The following is a 20286-nucleotide window of genomic DNA, read 5'->3' as shown; positions in this document are numbered from 1 at the left end:
CTCTTAACTGGACAAATAGCACTTACACCCCCTCTTAGTTGGATAATATCACTTACCTCCCCTCTTACCTAACAAATATATCAAACACCTCCCCTCTGTTAACTTTCTTGATTAAATTTAATTTTTACCGTTGAATATTTTTCTACAACTCCAAACTACCCTTGGTTGAAAATATTTATTATTTTAAACTTTATATAATTGAAATCACTCTAACAGTTAAAATACTAAATTAACCTCAATTAAAATAATTATTAAAAACCCAAAACAGTATAATTAAAACCCAAATTCTGTTTAATTATTAAAAGCCCAACATACCCTTTTTTTTTTTTTTTTTAATTGCATTTCTAATTTTACTTGATTGTAGTACGTATTTTTTTTTAATTGTCTCATCAAATAAATAAAAAAAAAGGTATGTTGACTTTTAATAATTAAAGATAATTTGGGTTTTAATTATAGTGTTTTGCTTTTTAACAATTATTTTAATTGAGGATAATTTAGTATTTTAACGACTATGGTGATTACGGTAATTTAGGGTTTAAAATAAAAAATAGGGATAATTACTGTTGCCCCCTTGTACTTTGATTTTATTACTACTTTATCCTCTGTACTTTTTAAATTTACTATTCCAACCTTTAACTTTGTCAACAATTACTAATGCCCCCCTACCGTTAAACTCCGTCAGTTTACTGATGATGTGGCATCTAAATATTTTTTCAAAATCCCAAAAATAACCCTGCAATTATCTTTTTACTTATTTGCTCTTTTCTCAAGTTTTAATACTACCCTTTATAGGAAAAAAATTAACTTTAATTTCACTTTTCTTTTTTAAAAAGAAACCACCAAATAAAGGAAAGATGTGATTTTTTTTTCTCTAAAAATAAATCACCAAATAAAGGAAAGATGTAATTAAATAGAAACTAAAATATTAAGAAATATCAAATTTAATTCAAAGCTGAAAATTGAAAATCACCTAATATATGTTGACCATTATGTGTGTTACCAAATTTTCTATCAATTAGATCTTATTTGCTAATTTGTTTGTGAAACTTCCATCATGTTGATTATGAAAAATTTAAGTGAAATGTGAAAGTTTCAACAATCATAAGTATGTGGTCCACCAAATCCAAAACTAATTCTAAAATATAAGATTTTAAGGATATAATTGACATGCAATATAGTTTCTATAAATGAAGGTAATGCCATATTTTTTTACTTCTTAATTTTAAGAGTAAAATAGACATTTCATAGTTGATGTTAACAGCCACTTAACATCATTAGAAGTGAGGGGGGCAATAGTAATTTCACAAAGAAGGGGGTTTGATTAGTAATAAAACCAAAGTATAAGGGGGCAATAGTAATTATTCCTAAAATATATTTTTAGCCAATGGTAGTTTGGGGTTTTAGAAAAATATTTAACGATAAAAGTTAAATTTCTATGACAGAGGGGAGGTGTTTAATATATTTGCTTGGTAAGAGGGGAGGTAAGTGATATTATCCAACTAAGAGGGGGTGTAAGTGCTATTTGTCCAGCTAAGAGGGGAAGTAAGTGATATTTACCCTAATAAATATTATAAAAAATAGGCTCCCCAGAATGACAAGAATTCCCATCCCAACTAAGTTCATAATAAATATTATCGAAAATAGTCTCTCCAGAATGACAAGAAGATGAACAAAACCTGACTCTCCTAGTGAAGAAAATTTGAGTGACAGATCAGCGGAATTAATAAAAAAATCTCTTTTAAATATGTGATAGATTAATGTGAAAATCCAGCGCAGAGCTGTTCTAGTGGTTGAAACCAACACCTCTGAGTGAAGAGCTCGTGGTTCAACTCTCGCTGAGGCATATTAATATCCCCATCCTCGGCTTAATAAAGTCCCTTTTACCAAAAATAAATAAATAATGGGAATGAGGTAGCTGAACGGACATGTGAAAAGATTAGCTGAACGGTTCTACCATTAGATTAGCTAACTAAATCTGGGTCGTTCATTAAAATTTCTAATTCTCTTCTTATTATTTTATTGTAAAAACACAGGTGCAAATGCACGTATTTTTGTGATCTTTCAATATAAGATTAATAGATTTGAAGCAAGATTGAAGAATTTAAAGAGATAGTCAATTAGTTAATAGATTGAGGGTGTTGTTTGGGGAAAAGTGTAACCATTATTAGTGACTTATGAATGAAAATCTCAATGTTGGACATCGTTTATTGATTTAAAGGTTTAATTGATTAAATAAATAAGGCTATTTAAAGAAACGACATAGTAACCATGTCCCTTGAGTTCATACTTTTATAGTAGTAGTATGCATGGTTCACTGTGTCGGCAATATGTGTCGTCATGTCGCTGGGGGGGGGACACAACACCAACAGCCTTTCGTTTGTTTTTCGTCGATTTTTCGTTCGCTTTTTGCCAAAGTGACATACGGCCTCTAAAAGCTCCGGGGGCGCTACCCCCACACCCCTGCCGGGGCGGCCTCCCCGGACCCCCGCCCGCTCACTGGGGAGCGGGACCCCGTGTCCGTCAGCAACAATATATGAAGCATGAGCCATACTCAACATAATTGTATAATTAATTGTAAACTTTAGTACATCTCTTTACTAATTGTGTATTTGTGTTTTCTTTGCATATTTACATTAATTTATATGAATTTCCCAAACTTCCAGTTTTGCCCGTATATAGCCGGACATGTGCTAATTATAAAATTTAAATTAGGTGATGTTTTAGGTCAAAATAACACTCCCAATGTGTTTATTGACTTCAAATTAGGTTACACGTCAAATTTCAGGTCAAAATGACCTGAAATACCCTTTGAAACAGGGGTTCGATAATCGATATTTTATCGAACCCGTGCCAAAAATCGACCGACTTTTGGCGACATGTCGCCCGAGTCGCCAGGGTCCGACACGGCGACACGGACCGACATGTCGGACCTTGGTAGTATGATATGATAATAAAAAGATGTCTGCATTTGAAATCATTGACTTGTAGTTAGTGGGAAAACTTTTGAGGCTATAAAGCTTCACCTCAAAAAGAAAGAAATATATATATCTAAATTCTATGGCAATTGAATGACACATGGAGATAATAGGATCGATAACATTCACTTGGTTGTCCACCTAATAACTAAAATCAGCTCAAAGTCCCACAACATAAAGGATCAATTGTTTAAGAATTGCATTTTCGGTTTGGTGGCTGTACGTGTGTACGTTGTCAAATTTCAGGGATGATATCTTCTACATACACTCATTTTGATAATTCTATTTGCATTGTACCATTTTTCATAAACAACTAAAGAAGACCAAAAATAAGTAGGAAATTCCACAAATATGTATATAGAAGAAAGATACACACCAAATTGTCTTCACAAGTCACAACAGAGATGGATACACACAATAGGAATTATAAACCAGACAGGGAAATTTATCCACATAAGTGATTATCAAAACAAGATGGTAGGTTAGATCTTGGATAACTCACTTAATTTGGTTTTAATTTTGTTTGGTGAGGAACTGGATCCAATAATGGAAATTCTCTGAAAAATCTAAATTTCAAGGCGATTCTTTATCGCTTAGAACAATTTTTAAGGTAATGTATGCATGCACAGAAACATATGACGAAAATGTTGTGTTGTGTACTCATTATCAGAAGTTAAGAACTTACTACAGCACATTAGTGAAGGCAACCTTTCTATCATCTAAAGTGTACCCAACACAAGAAGTTCCATTCTCTGAATTTGTTTTGGCTCAAAACAGGAATTTAGTTCCCCCAATATAATCATATAAACCATATCACCAAAACCATCAAATCCAATACTGTCAATCATATTCGCCCAAATATAACACCAAAAAAAAGGGTTCTACAATTGATATTATCAATACCGTCGATCTTCACATGTAAATGTAAAGACATGGACACTTCTGTCCAATCCATTTTGGCTGCCAAAGATAATGAAGCCATAGTTGACAAGTGCATAATCCAAGCTTTCCGCTTTCCCTTTCTATAAATAACAAATTCAAGAATGAGAAAGATTAGATACCATCATCAATGAAACTAAATAATTATGAAAATCCTCCACAGGGTTGAGTTCGTAAACTTACAAAAAAATTCATGGGTTGAAAAGTAACCATCCAAGTAATATATTGATAAATCAGCACTCAAATGTCCAAAGCTATAATAGGCATGAACCAGGAAACAAACTTATCCCTTAAATTTAAAAATTAATAATAATAATTTAAGGAAAACCAGAAATAGTTGATAAGATCAACCATGGTCACACCAGAGCTTTCATGTTGGTCCAACTAATCAGGTGATACTGCATCACCCCCAACTCCTACTGCACTCCTAACCCCACCCCGCACACACACCTGCCCCATCTGTAGCACTTTCAAATGGACGATGATCATAGAAAATTACTTTCCATGTAGGTGAGAATGAGATATCTTTCCTTGTATGGATTTGATCTCATATACCTCTCTTTCCCTTAATATAATATAATATTGACACAATCTATGTAACTGATTCCGTATCCCTCTCTTTCCCTTGATATAATCTTTGACACAATCCTAATAAACTACTATGGTGAGAATGAGATCTCTTTCCATATCTGGAATTGATTCCTATCACACTTTATTTTATTCGTATTTTGTAACTCACAAACGTTATGTTTATTCTTGATTGGGTGGTGTAGCTCGTACATTGGAAACCTAGTGGAAGTGCTATATCTCTCTGCTTTGAGAAAACCTACCGCCGCTGTGCTTTGAGGTGGAGAGCCTCTATCTCCCCACCTCCACATCTGCTTCTTATTCCTCGCCTCCTCTCTCCGCCTTCTCTTCTTGTTTTCTTATTGTCTTCTCTTCTTGCTTTTTCGGTTATTAAAAAAAAAATTTAATAAAAAAAATTGGTAGATGCGAGGTTGCGCATCCCGTAGATTTGAAGGTTTTACGCCGGAACTAAAAGTGTTTCCCGCGGATTTGGCAGCTTTATTTGCTGCAAGTGTCTCGTATTGCTGGTCACTGTCGGTGTTTCTTCGCCGTTATGGTTTTTGTTTCTGCCATTGTGGTGTGTATCTCCATCCTAGTGGCCTGTTTGTCTTCGCCTTTGTGGCATGTCGCCTCTTTGGGAGTTTGTGATGGAGGATACGTATATCGTATCCCTTGTGCTTAATTGTTGTTGTGGTTTTTACAACTCTTACTCTAAGGGTTTATTGGGCTTGACCCATTTTTTAGCCTAGATGACCTTGTCTATTGCATGTACAATGACATTTGGTCAATTTCCACTCCTTGATTCAGAACCTTGTGTCTTTGTATCTCTTCTTCTTCTTCTTCTTTTTTTTTTTTTTTTTTTTTTTTGGTTTGTTCGCATTTTCTTTCTAAATTCATGAATGACTATTTTCAACTTCTTATCAAAAAAAAAAAATTTTGTTTACCTTTTATGATAGCAAATCCTTTTTGTAATTCTCGTTGCAACAAGTTCATAATAAATATTATTAAAAATAGTCTCTCTAGAATGACAAAAAGATGCAATGATAAGATGAACAAAACTTGTCTATTCCAGTGACAAGAAGATGAGAGACAGATCAACCGAATTAATAAAATATTTATCTTCTAAATATGTAATAGAAGAATGTGAAAAAAGTACAATCAATAAGGAAAATGAATCGCTCTAACTTTTGAATGATCATAAAGACAGTCTCTCTAAACTGGATTCTAGAATGACGAAAAAATGCAGCCACAGATGATAAATCTAGGAAAACAGACTGGAGATAACAGTAGTAGCTTGCTTCATCTTAGCTGCATCGATGGAGTCTATATGATCTATGCCATTGCTGAGTTGGAGTTGATGAAAGTGGCTTTGGATTGAAATCTCTAATTTTAATCGTTATGAGAGAGAACAGATCTATATGTTTTCTACAACAAAAAAGAAAAGAGGAAAGATAAAAACCAATAGAAATGCAAAATGGGAAGAAAATATAAAACATCTTTAATATTTGAAAAATATCACGTCATTTTAGATTTTTGAATCCAGGGAGTAAATCATGGTTTTTTTTTAAAACGAAGATGCAATTATATAACCGCTAGAGATTTAGGTGTTTTTTTTCTTCAGAAAACCTTTTTCAACCTTTTTTTTTTTTTTTGAGCAAATTGCACTGACACCCCAAAATGAAGGCTTTAAAACACTGACACCCCACTTTATGTTTTAAAAACACTGACACCCCATTCATTAAACACACTAGTCCATTCTGTTAGTAAAATCATTAACTCACTGTTCATTTGTCTTAATTCCAAAAATACCCTTACTCTATCTATTCTCTCTCCTCACTCGGATCTCCTCGCTTCACCCTGTTCACCTTCACCTCCGGGGTGATGAAGTCCTTGAGAGCTTGGAGCGGACATCAGACTGGGAGAGACAAATTTTGATCTTGGGCCAATTTTCAGAGTTGGTGACGTGATCTTGAAGCCAAGAAGAGAAGCCATAGAAATTATACTCCTTGTAATTACGGTCAGGGACAGAGTAAGAACCGTCAGGTCTGGTGACGACGAAGGCGAAGACGAGGAGAACACTGGCACGATATCGACCAGAACGGGGGTGATGAGATCTGGTTAACGTTGCGAGAAGAAGCGCAGCACGATATCGACCAAGAACCCATCTTGGTAAGCTACTATTTCTGTTCAATTCTCGCCCATGATTCTCTGGAAAAGGCATTGGCGACGAAACTGAGCAATTCAGCCCTTCCAAGTAATACCCTCGCTGAGTTATTCTCCGGCGTCTTCAAGGAAGACCGAGAAATCAAGAACGCGATTAGGGCAGATCTCATGGCGGCCAAAGAACGCGACCCGGCCTGCATCAGTTACGTTCAATGTCTTCTCAATTTTAAGGGCTTTCAGGCATGTAAAGCACATAGGCTTGCTCATAAGCTCTAGTCTCAGGGCCGGAACGTGTTGACTCTGTTGATTCAGAACCGAGTTTCCGAGGTGTTCGCCATGGATATCCATCCGGGTGCTAAAATCGGGCAGGGCATTCTATTCGATCACGCCACCGGAGTTGTTATCGGAGAGACGGCGATGCTGGGAGAGCTTGGATAATTACGCCAGGGACGGAGTAAGAACCGTCAGGTCTCGTGACGACGAAGGTGAAGACGAGGAGAATAAGGGTATTTTTGGAATTAAAAAAAAAAACAGTAAATTAATGGTTTCACTAACAGAATGGACTAGTGTGTTTAATGAATGGGGTGTCTGTGTTTTTAAAACATAAAGTGGGGTGCCAGTGTTTTAAAGTCTCCATTTTGGGGTGTCAGTGCAATTTGCTCTTTTTTTTTTTATGTCCTCCAAAAGTCATATCACTCAAATGATAAAAAAATCATGACATATCTATGTTGTTGCCCACTCATACAAAATGATAAAACTACATTTTTCATGGAAGTTATAATAACTATTGGGTTCTTCAAACTCTTTTCTAAAACAGAAGTTAAAGTTTTAAATATCATGAAATTTAAAAGCTGTGAGGAACTTAAGTACCTAATACTAAGAGATTGAATCTTGATGTGCAATAAGTTAAGGAACTTAAGATATTGGAGAAAATTGAAATTCAACAAATCAATTATACCATTAATAATGTTAGAAATGGTTAAGAATCTTACAGTGGAGCCACATGAAGACAGCATAATTAATAAATCTTTTTTAACAATGTCAGACACTTTGTTTGTCATTGAGAGATGCTAGAAGAATATTAGAGGTAATCTCTATTAACATCTTATGCCTTGTCTTTCGATTTATCAAGTTCATTTTTTTAGGGTTCTTCTGGCTATGGTTGGCTAAACTGAATCAATGAAAAGCAGCTGCTAGCAAAATAAAAATCTACAAGAGGAATCGACCACTTTACTTGTATCTATCAAATGTTGTCAAAATGAATCAATAGTGGAGAAAATCATCTTGAAGACGAGAACAAATTGAAAAACTCCATTTGATCAGTCCTGATAGCAAATCCTTTTTGTAATTCTCCTCCCAACCAAGTTCATAATAAATATTACTAAACATAGTCTCTCTAGAATGACAAAAAGATACAGTGGTAAGATAAGCAACACCTGTCTCTCCTAGTGACAAGGAGATGAGGAACAGTCGGACAGATCAACATAATTAATTAAAAAAATTTCTTCTAAATATGTGATAGAAGAAAGAAAAAAATGAAAGAAGTGCGATGAATAAAAAAAACGAGCAAATTACACTGGTACCCCAAAATGGAGGTCTTAAAGCACTGACCCCTCGTCCCATTTATGTTTAAAAAGCACATAGACTCCAAAATTGGATTTTTATTGGATGTATTTGTACAATTATCACTGAAAACTTTTCAGACACTGTTTATTATAAGATTTTTTTATTAAAATAAACAGTAATTTAATTATTTTCAATAATAAAATTGACAAATATATCCAATGAAAATCTAATTTTGCAGTTTCTGAATACTTTTTAAACATAAAATGGGAGTGTCAGTGCTTTAAGGCCTTCATTTTGGGGTGTCAATATAGTTTGCTCTAAAGAAAATGAATCACTTTGGCTTTCATATGATCATAAAGACAAGTCTCTCTAAATCTAGGAGTTTTTTTTCAGGGTGCTCCCTCAAATGAGGGCTAAATTCTTGATTGCCTCCTTAAATGCATTTAATATTACGGTGCCCCACAAGCCATAATTCAAAATATCAAGTTACCCCTATTGATGGTCAAGCCGTTTCATCGTCAAGTGAGGGTTGAAAATGATCATGTTACTCTCTTTTTGTGTAAAGACGTAAATACCCTCTAAATTCATCACTAGGTGAGTCACCCATTTCTTCCCCTACATTGGCTGCTTCGCCATCCCGCCTCCCCAGTCGGAGACCACCGCCCTCTCTTGCCTTAAAACCATTTATGATGACACCAAATTAACAAAGTACATGAATCTGTGACAAATTAATTTCAAAGTACGATCTATGCCGTTGCTGAGATGGAGATGATGAAGGCAGTTTTAGATTGAAATCCCTAACTTTAGTCGTTATGAGAGAGCACAGATCTGTTAAATTTAAACATATTTTATACAAGAGAAAATAAATAAATAAGTAAAGATAAAAAACAATCGAAATGCAAAATGGGAAGAAAATATAAAAAATCTTTAATATTTGAAAAAACCTAACGTCATTGAATTCTTTTAGAATTTTTTTGGATCCACTGTATAAATCATGGGTTTTTGGAAACGAAAAATGCAATTAAATAACCGCTAGATTAATTTTGTTTTCAAAGAACTTTTTCAAGTTGGGTTAATTTTGAAAGTTAATATCACAGAATCATTATAAGAATGTCTTCCAAAAGTCATATCATTCAAATGATAAAGAAATCATGACATATCTATGTTGTTGGCACTCATACAAAATGATAAAACTACATTTTTCATCAAAGTTATAACAATAATTGTTATTCAAACTTTTTTTCTAAAAAGAAGTTAATTCCTAAATATCAAGAGATTGGGAACAGCAAAGAACCTTAAGTGCTTAATACTAAGAGATGACTTTATGTGCAACAAGGTTAAGGAAGTTAAAGATATTGGAGAAAATTGAAATTCTACAAATCAATTATAGCATTAATAAGGTTATAAATAGTTAAGAATCCTATGGTGGATCCACATGAAGACAACAATGGTTTTCTAACAATTTCAAACAATTTTTTTCTCAGAGATGCTAGAAGTATCAGAGCAACTCATGAGACTCAAAAGAAAAAAACATAATTGGGGAAAATGTTGGTTTTTTCTATTCTCCAAAGTAGTATTGGGTGTGATACAATTTTTTTTGTGATTTACCTATGCAAAATATGGTATTTTCTAAAATGATAACAATATTAGTATTTTTGTAAATATGGTACTTCCTTAATAGAGTAATGAAATATGGTGTTTTTGCTTAGTTGGCAAAATATTAATGCTTCTACAAGGAGATTAAAGTTTGAATCAATTCAAGGCTAAGGGTGAAAGTTCTACCTATATTAATATTAGAGATTTTTAAGTATGAGTTCCCTTAGTGGACCATAAGTTAATATTGGATTCCCTTAGTGCAATATATTACATGTATCTCCTTAGTGCAATATATCACATGTGGAGGGACACAATACCCATCACGTGTAATAGCGGTTAGTCGTCATTAAGTGTATTTCAAAATTTAAACTATGGAGGAACCTTTATATAAATACTCTTACTAATTAGGTTTTGTTTAATACAATGTGTTATGATTAAATTGCCTTTTAATTTTTCACAATATAAAATTTGTAAACTACATATTAATTATTTTTTTATATAAATATTTTTATTAATTAGCATTTTTTGTCATTAAGCGTCAATTAATATGTAATTCTAAAAAAAAAATCTATATTGTGAATAGTTAGGGCATTTTAGTCATAACACATTATAATAAATAGCCTGACTGCTTCCGACGACTTCCCAACCACACAAATATGTGGGGCCTACAGGTGAAAAATATTTTTAAAAAAAAATTAAAAATAAAAACTTCAAATTTTCACTTGTGGGCCTCATGTGTTTGTGTGGTTGGGAAGCCGTCTGTGCTCCCCCGACGGGGTGAGGATCCGGACTCCACTAAAAGGACCCAATATTAGTTTATGATCCACTAAGAGGACCCACATGTAAAAATCTTTTAATATTAAAGTTTTCTTTGAAGATGGAGTTAAGGTGTGTGTAAATTGACCCAAATATACCTGAGATCTTAAAAAAAAAAAAAACTGACAATTCTTTTTCAAAAAATATTAAAATCTTGATAAGAAAAAATTAAATGTTATAATTTTTAAACATAGCTGCTTAAACGGAATGATACGTGATATAAGAAGAATATATTCCTATAAAGATTAAAGAATCATATTTCAAAAAAAAAAAAAAACAGATTTATGTTTTTGATTTGTATATTTTTAAAATCTAAACAGTTTTTTTTTTTTTTTTTTTTTTTTTTTGCATTTTATGAAGCATCATATGAGAATAAAATTGTCTTCAATTTACTTTTCTTTTCTTTTTTTTTTTTTGTTGGGTAAGTCTCTTTTCCTCCCAATATGATGAAATGAAAAGTATTAGAGGTGATCTTTATTAATATCCTTTGCCTTTCGATTTATCAAATTTATTTTTTAGGGTTCTTCTGGCAATGGATGGCTAAACTGAATCAATGAAAAGTAGCTGCTAACAAAATAAAATTCTACAAGAGGAACCGATCACTTTACTTGTATCTATCAGATCTTGTCAGAATGAGTCAAAGTGGACAAAATCATCTTGAAGACGAGAATAAATTAAAGAATTCCATTTTGATCAATCCTATATACCCTTATATGATACCAAATCCTTTTGTAATTCCCGTTCCAACCAAATTGATAATATATATTATCAAAAATAGTCTCTCTAGAATGACAAGAAGATGAACAACACCTGACTCTCCGTTGAGTGACAGATCAGCGGAATTAATAAATAAATTTATCGTTTAAATTTGTGACAGAGGAATGTGAAAGAAGGACTATCGATAAAGAAAATGAATCATTCTGACTTAAGAATATATCAGAATAATGAGAAGATACAGCCACAGGTGACTAGAAAAGCAGACGAAATAGAAACCGTTCATCTTTATTTAGAGAGAAAACTTGCAACAAAGTCAAGAATAAGGCACACAATCTATGTATAAATTAATGATTGGTGTTATGGATATTTTGATAATGTAGACCAAACTGGGTAGAGACTCTGTTAAATTAGAAGAACCATGATCCGATCAAACCTTGGGGGGTGAATTAGCTCCACGAATAAAACGAAGGCACTAAACAAGGTATACAATTTGAATCATATCCAACCTCCTTAAAGATAGGGATAAGGGTTCCGATCAAGTCGTGTTACTCTTAGAATCCAGATCGGACTCAACAATTACAATCCAAGTAATATTTTCTTGGCGGATAAGATTCCTCTCTCCAGGAAGCTAGCAACAATGACAGAGTTCTATTCGAACTCCATTACTGCACAGTTAAGGTAACCTCTCCTAAAATCTATAAATACCCATATATTCATCATTATGAGATATGCACTCTTTAGTTATGGAATACATTGAGAGATTGAGCTAACTTCCTTTGTTCGTCTGAACTAACTTGTTCGTCGGAGATGAAACTCGACCACACCGTTTGAGCTCGTTTTGGCAGGTTTGAGCGTTTGACCGTTAAGGGGACCGCAATCACGTATCAACATTGGCTTCGTCCTTCTCTTGGACTCTTGATCAAAAAGCCGATTCCCAAGGGACCGATTTCCGTATCAACATTGGCTTTGGCGCCGTCCACGCTCTTCCATCTTGATCAAAAAGCCATTATCAAGAATGCTAAATCAACCAAGAATAATAAGATGATCAAATTCCCTTGTGAGGTAATACTACTCGTTTTTGCAGGTTTGAACGTTCAACCAGGAGGGACCGAATTCTGCATCAAAAATTGGAAAAAGAAAAAGAAAAAGAAAAAAACTTTGACACAATTTGTATGATCAAACTAGGTAGAGACTCTTGTTAAATTAGAATTCAAAATGATTTTAAATCCATTAAAATTTGCTAACACTAGTAAAAAAAAAAGCCTTTTGTAAAGTACAAAAGAGGTTTCCTCTTCATACGAAGATAAAACCTGAGGGAAGAACAAGGATACCTTCAAGCTGCCTATTTATACTAATGGAGCCTGAGAGGAGAATTCTTCCATGGGGGATAGGGTTCATATTATTCAGATCCAGGTCGCGAGTTGTAACAGTAGCTCAATTTGTTCTTCACTCTCAATGGAGTCTAAAGCTATTCATGATGGCACTAAATTAGCAAAGTACATGAACCTGTGACAAATTAATTTCAACATGATCTATACCATAGCTGATTTAGAGTTGATGAAAGCGGTTTTAGATTGAAATCCTTAAAGGAAAAAGAGAGCACAGATCTGTTAAATTTGAACACGTTTTCTACCAGGAAAAAAAAAAGAAGAAGAAGAAGATAAAAAACAATAGAAAGCAAATTGAAAAGAAAATATAAGACATCTTAAGATGAAGAAAAGAGAAGAAGAAGGAAGAAGATAAAAACCAATAGAAAAAGAAAATATAAAACATCTTTAAGATTTGAAAAAACCTGATGTCATTGAATTCTTTTAGGCCTGTTTGGTTACATGAATCCTGAGATTTGAAATCTCTGGATTCATGAACGAAATGGTTGAGATTTATAGTCACCTCCCGTGTTTGGTTGTGTGAATCTCATTCAATTCATGAAATCTAGAGATTATAGCTTTTTAGGATGAACCACAAATTCATCCTCAACCAAACCGTCATTTATAAATTATGAATTTATGGGTATAAGGTGAAATCTAGAGATTTCATCTCTACTATAAAAGTGTTAAACGTTTGAACCATGACTCTATACATGTTTTTTAGGATGAATCTATAAATTTCATTCCAACTATTTAGGTTAACCAAACAGTTAATTTTATGAATCGTAACTCCATAGATTTGAAATCTTCAAACTCAAATAACCAAACAGGCCCTTAGATTTTTTTGGATCCAGTGAGTAAATCAAGGTTTTTCAGAAACGCAATTAAATAACAGCTAGAGGTTTTTTTTTTTTCTTTCTTTTTTCAAGTTGATATTTTTGAAGTTAATATCACAAAATCATTATAATGTCCTCGGAAAGTCATATCATTCAAATGATAAGGAAATCATGACATATCTATGTTGTTGGGCACTCATTCAAAATGATAAAACTACATTTTTCATCGAAGTTATAACAACTATTGCGTTCTTCAAACTTTTTTCTAAAAGGAATTAATTTCTAAATATCATGAGATTGGAAAGCTATGAAGAACCTAAGTGCTACTAAGAGATTGAATCTTTATGTGCAATAAAGTTAAGGAAGTTAAGATATTGGAGAAAATTGAAATTCTACAAATCAATTATAGCATTAATAAGGTTAGAGATGGTTAAGAATCCTACGGTGGAGCGATATGAAGATACCATGACTAACAATGCTTTTCTAATTATTTCAAACAATTGGTTTGTGTAGATATTAAAAGGGTCATAACATCTTATGGACTCAAAAGAAAAACAGAAACAGGGGGAAAATGTTGGTTCTTTCTATTCTCAAAAGTTATTGAAATATTTGATAAGATAGAATTTTATTTTTTAAAGGGATAATTGTTGTTGCTTCCTGTAGTTTGATTTTATTACTAATAAAACTCTTTACAAAATTACTATTGCCCCCTTCCTTATAACGGTGTTAAGTAGCCATTAAGTTTGAATATTTAATGTCTAATTTGCCCTTCATTAAAATTAAGAAATCAAAAGATGATGCTATTTCATTTATAAAAACCAGATTAAATGTCAATTTTACCTTAAACTTCATTTATTTTGAATTAATAAAATGGACAAAATCCAAATCCGATTTGGTTTCTCACATTCACTAAACTTCATTTATTTTGAATTAAAGAAATGAGCAAAATCCAAATCCAATTTGGTTTCCCAACTTCACTAAACTTCATTTATTTTGAAAATATTTTAGGTGATATTCAGTTTCCAATTTGAGTTGAATTCGATTTTCCTTCCTCTTCGGTTTCTATTTGAGTTTTATTCAATCATTCTTTATTTATTTGGTGGTTTTTTTTTTTTGAATAAAACGGATTATAGTTATTTTTTTCTCCACAGTTAATTAAGGGTACTATTGTAACTTGACAAAAGAATAAATAAATAAAGAAATAAGTATAAGGGTATTTGGGATTTTTGAGAAAATATAAAGATGCAACATAATCAATAAACTAACGGAACTTAACGGTAAGGGGGCAATAGTAATTATAAATAAAGTTAAAGGTTTGATTAGTAATTTTGAAAAGTACAGGGATACAATGGTAATAAAATCAAAGTACAGGGGGCCAGTAGTAATTATTCCTTTTTTCAAAATATGGTATTTTCTTAATAGCGTAATGAAATATGATATTTTTAATTTCTAGGAGTGGCTCAGTTGGTAAAAAACCAATGCTTTCACAATGATATTAGAGTTTGAATCTGCCTATATTAATATTATAAATTTTATGTATGAGTCCCCTTAATTGACCATAAACTAATGTTGAGTCCTTTTAGTGCAGTATATTACGGGTGGTTCCAACCAGACTAAGATGGTTAGCCATTATTAATATGTAGATTTAAAAAATCTATATTGTGAATAGTTAAAGGATATTTTAGTCATAACATATTGTATTAAATAACTTAAGGGGTATTTTGGTCCCTTTAGGTTTGAAATTTGAATACATTTAACAACTATTAACGATGTTATTTGATTGGTATTCACACATAAATATTACACTAAAAAGACCCAACATTAGTTTATAGTCCATTAAGGGGACCCACATGAGGATATAGCGTAAGGTGATTGACTTGATACACCTCAAATAAAAAAAATAAAAATAAAATCTTAGCATTTTTTTTTGTCATTAAGCGTCAATTAATATGTAATTCTAAAAATATATATATTGTGAATAGTTAGGGCATTTAGTCATAACACATTATAATAAATAACCTGAGAGGTACTTTGGTCCCTCCAATTTGAAATTTGAATACAACGGTAGCTAACTGTATTAGTTTGATTGGGCTACAAATATAAAATATTGCACTAAAAGAATCCAACATTAATTTAGGGTTCACTAGTAGGACCCACATGTAAAAATCTTTTAATATTAAAGTTTTCCTTACGGATATAGTTGCATAAGTTGACCCGAATATATGTCGGATCCAAAAAAAAAAACCGACATTTTTTTGAAAAAAGATTAAAATCTTGATAACAAAAATAAAATGTTATAATTTTTAAACATTACTGATTAAAAGAAATGATATGTGATATAAGAAGAATATATTCCTATAAGGAATAATGAATCATGAATCATATTTCAAAAAAACAAAAAAAAAAAGACTTATGTTTTTGATATATATAATTTTTAAATTATTATTATTATTATTATTATTATTATTATTTTGCATTTTATGATGCATCATAAGAGAATAAAAATTTATTTATTTTTTTTTTTGGGATAAGTCTTTTCCTCCCAATATGATGAAATGAAAAGTATTAGAGGTGATTACTATTAATATCCTTTGCCTTTCGATTTATCAAATTCATTTTTTAGAGTTCTTCTGGCAATGGTTTGGCTAAACAGAATCAATGAAAAGCAACTACTAGCAAAATAAAAATCTACAAGAGGAATCGACTACTTTACACAAATCTATCAGATCTTGTCAAAATGAGTCAAAGTGGAGAAAATCATCTTGAAGACGAGAACAAATTGAAGAATTCCATTTTGATCAATCCTATTTACCCTTATATGATACCAAATCCCTTTTGTAATTCCCGTCCCAACCAAGTTGATAATATATATTATCAAAAATAGTTTCTCCAAAATGACAAAATGACAAGAAGATGAACAAAACCTCTCTCTCTTAATGACGCAAGAAGTTGAGGGACAGATTAATTAATAAAAAAATTTTCTTTTAAATATGTGATAGAAGAATGTGAAAGAATGACTAATGAAGAAAATGAATCATTTTGGCTTTATGATGATCATAAAGACGAATGTCCCTAAAGTGAATCTCAGAATAATGAGAAGATACAGCCACATCACAAATGAATAATATAGAAAAACAGACGAAATAGAAACAGTTCATCTTTATTTAGGGAGAAAACCTACAAGAAAGTCAAGAATAAGTCACACAATCTATGTATAAATTAATGATTGGAAAATGAAAAAGGAAAAAAAAAAAGAAAAAAAACTTTTAACACAATTTCTATGATCAAGCTAGATAGAAACTCATGTTAAATTAGAATCCAAAAGAGATTTTAAATCCATTAAAACTTACTAACACTATTAAAAAAAAATGCCTTTTGAAAAGTACAGAAGAGGTTTCTTTTTTCAAACTAGGATAAAACCTGGGGGAAGAAGAAGAATACCTTCAAGCTGCCTATTTTTACTAATGGAGCCTGAAAGGAGAATTCTTCCAAGGGGGATAGGGTTCGTATAATTCAAGATCCAAGTCGCGAGTTATAACAGTAGCTTGCTCAATTTGTTCTTCATTCTCAGCTGCATCAATGGAGTCTAAAATCATTCATGATGGCACCAAATTATCAAAGTACATGAATCTGTGACAAAATAATTTCGATATGATCTATGCCATAGCTGAGTTGGAGTATGAAAGCTGGTTTTTTAGAAACGAAGATGCAATTAAATAACCGCTAAAGTTTTTTTTTTCACAGAACTTTTTTCAAAGTAGGATTATTTTTTAAGTTAATATCACAAAATCATTACAATGTACTCCAAAAGTCATATCATTCAAATGATAAAGAAATCATGACATATCTATGTTGTTTCGCACTAATACAATATGATAAACTATATTTTTCATGAAAGTTATAACAACTATTGGGTTCTTCAAACTTTTTTCTAAAAAGAAGTTAATTCCTATCGTGAGATTGGGAGACGTGAAGAACTAAGTGCCTAATACTAAGAGATTGAATCTTTTATGTGCAATAAGGTAAAGGAAGTTAAGATATTGGAGAAAATTGAAATTCTACAAATCAATTATAGCATCAATTAGGTTAGACATGGTTGAGAATCCTACAGTGGAGCCACAGAATATACCATGATTAACAATTTCATACAATTATCCTTCTTTTTTTTTATAGATATATTAATTAATTAGAATTTTTTTGTCATTAAGCAAAAAAAAATCTAGATTGTGTATAGTTAGGGCATTTTATTCATAATACATTGTAATAAATAACCTGATAGGTATTTTGGTCCCTCCAATTTGAAATTTGAATACACTTAACGGTAGCTAATTGCGTTAGTTTGATTAGGATACACACATAAAATATTGCACTAAAAGAACACAATATTAGTTTATAGTCCACTAAAAGGACACACATGTAAAAATCTCTTAATATTAAAGTTTTCTTTGAGGATGGAGTCAAGGTGTGTAAGTTGACCCAAATATATCTCAGATCCCAAAAAAAACTGATATTTTTTTTGAAAAGATATTAAAATCTTTATAAGAAAAAGTAAAACGTTATAATTTTTAAACATTGCTGCTTAAACGGAATGATATGTGATACAAGAAGAATATATCCCTATAAGGAATAACAAATCATATTTCAAAAGAAAAAAAAAAAAAAAACAAAACAAAAAAAGAAACTTATGTTTTTTGATATATATATATATATATATATATATATATATTCTTTAAATCTAAAATAGTTTTTTCTTTTCGCATTTTATGAAGCATCATAAGAGAATAAAATTGTCTTCAATTTACTTTACCTTTTGTTTTATTTTTTTGTTGGGTAAGTCTATTTTCCTCCCAATATGATGAAATGAAAAGTATTAGAGGTGATCTCTATTAATATCATTTGACTTTCGATTTATCAAATTCATTTTTAAGGGTTATTCCGGTAATGGTTGGCTAAGCTGAATCAATGAAAAGCAGCTGCTAGCAAAATAAAAATCTATAAGAGGAACAGACCACTTTATTTGTGTCTATCAGATCAATCACTTCTCACGTCCGACTTCCCTCACCGGATCTGCAGTCCCTTTCTTCTTCAACATCGTTTCCTCCTCAAATAGCACCAAGATTCACCTGCAAACTAATTCACCAACATCATTTTATTCCACATCAGAAATTAGAGATTGATTTCCCTCACCTTTGAGATAACCTTCTTCCTCCGCATCGTTTTTTTCCAACTTCAGCTGTCACTGTTATACTGGGAAGATTAAGGATTCCCATTAAAATATCCCAAAAGAAAAGAACACCCACCATGAATGAATGAAATCAAACTTCATCGAATACTAAAAATTAATCAGAAATTTGAGAAACAAGAAGCACTGTAGAAATAACGGCTTGGCATCATTTGGGTGTTTTCACAATTTTAAAGGATTAATTAAAATCCCACTCTGGTCACCATTTACCAGGGCGTTCGAATGCAATCCCAAGCACTGTAGAACTTTTCTCAAATCGATTCGAGAGTTACAGTTTCACCGATAATGAATTTTACTTTTGCCCAAAAGCTTGGAAAGTTCGTAAGAGCAGATCTTCTTGAAATGGGTATTGGAAGAGCTGCCACTCTTACTTGGTTTTGGTTCGAATGTTGCTTTAGGTTAGCTGTGGAGCTCAAACAATAACGGAAATTGCCAGCAAAGCTCTGCACATAAGCCATGGCCATTATGAACATTACAGATTCTACTTTCTTCAGTTCTTCTTCTCCCCTGTTCTTTAATCAAGATTCACATATCATAATTCTAATCCTCTATTACATTCCATCGATTGGTTCTGCTTCTACCCAAAAACAACTTACGATCGATGGGACGGGAGTGTGGATCCGGTGAAGGAAGCGATCGGAGTTGAGAAGAGCTTTTAATTGAGTTTTTAGAAATAGGTGGATATAGTCTAAATGGGTTTCAAAACTGGGTTTGAAAACTGAGTTTCTTTCTACTCAAAAATCAGTCTTTTAATCTTGGCCTTCTATTTGGCATTTTTAACGTGTAGTATTCTTGTAGTGCATTGCTGTGCACAGCAGAGAGATGTGCACAGCAGACGATTTTTTCCCATTTGATCAATCCTATTTACCCTTATATGATACCAAATCTCTTTTGTATGTAATTCCCGTCCAATCAAGTTCATAATAAATATTATCAAAAATAGTCTCTCCAGACCGACAAGAAGATGAACTAAGCCTGACTCTCCTAGTGAAGAGAAGTGGAGTGACAAATCAGAGGAATTAATAAAAAAAAAAATATTTTTTAAATATGTGACAGAATAAAGTGAAAAAAAAAAAAGACTATCGATAAAGAAAATGAATCATTCTAACTTTAGAATATATCAGAATAATGAGAAGGTGCAACACAGTTGAATAATCTAGAAAAGCAGACGAAATAGAAATCGTTCGTCTTTATTTAGAGAGAAAACTTACAAGAAAGTCAAGAATAAGGCACACAATCTATGTATAAATTAATGATTGAGCAAAGAAAAGAAGAAGAAAAAAAATTTGACACAATTCCTATGATCAAACTAGATAGAAACGCTTTTTAAATTAGAATTCAAAAGGATTTTTTTTTTTGATACATTAATTCAAAAGGATTTTAAATCCATTAAAACTTGCTAACACTAGTAAAAAAAAGCCTTTTGAAAAGTACAAAAGAGGTTTCCTCTTCATGCGAGGATAAAACCTGAAGGAAGAACAAGATACCTTCAAGATGTCTAT

General features: G+C 32.1%; 1 pseudogene; it reads left to right on the top strand.

Moving 5' to 3' along the window:
• The first annotated feature begins 4904 nt into the window (after positions 1-4904).
• Positions 4905-7082, top strand: LOC149006710 (serine acetyltransferase 1, chloroplastic pseudogene; annotated as a pseudogene).
• The last annotated feature ends 13204 nt before the right edge of the window (positions 7083-20286 follow it).

Source organism: Hakea prostrata, chromosome 8 (assembly GCF_041222555.1).
Source record: "Hakea prostrata isolate BN-2017 chromosome 8, UWA_Hpros_2, whole genome shotgun sequence".
In the NCBI taxonomy this organism is placed as follows: Eukaryota; Viridiplantae; Streptophyta; class Magnoliopsida; order Proteales; family Proteaceae; genus Hakea; species Hakea prostrata.
The sequence above is the reverse complement of the archived record's forward strand: the minus strand, read 5'-3'. Positions and strand labels throughout refer to the sequence as shown.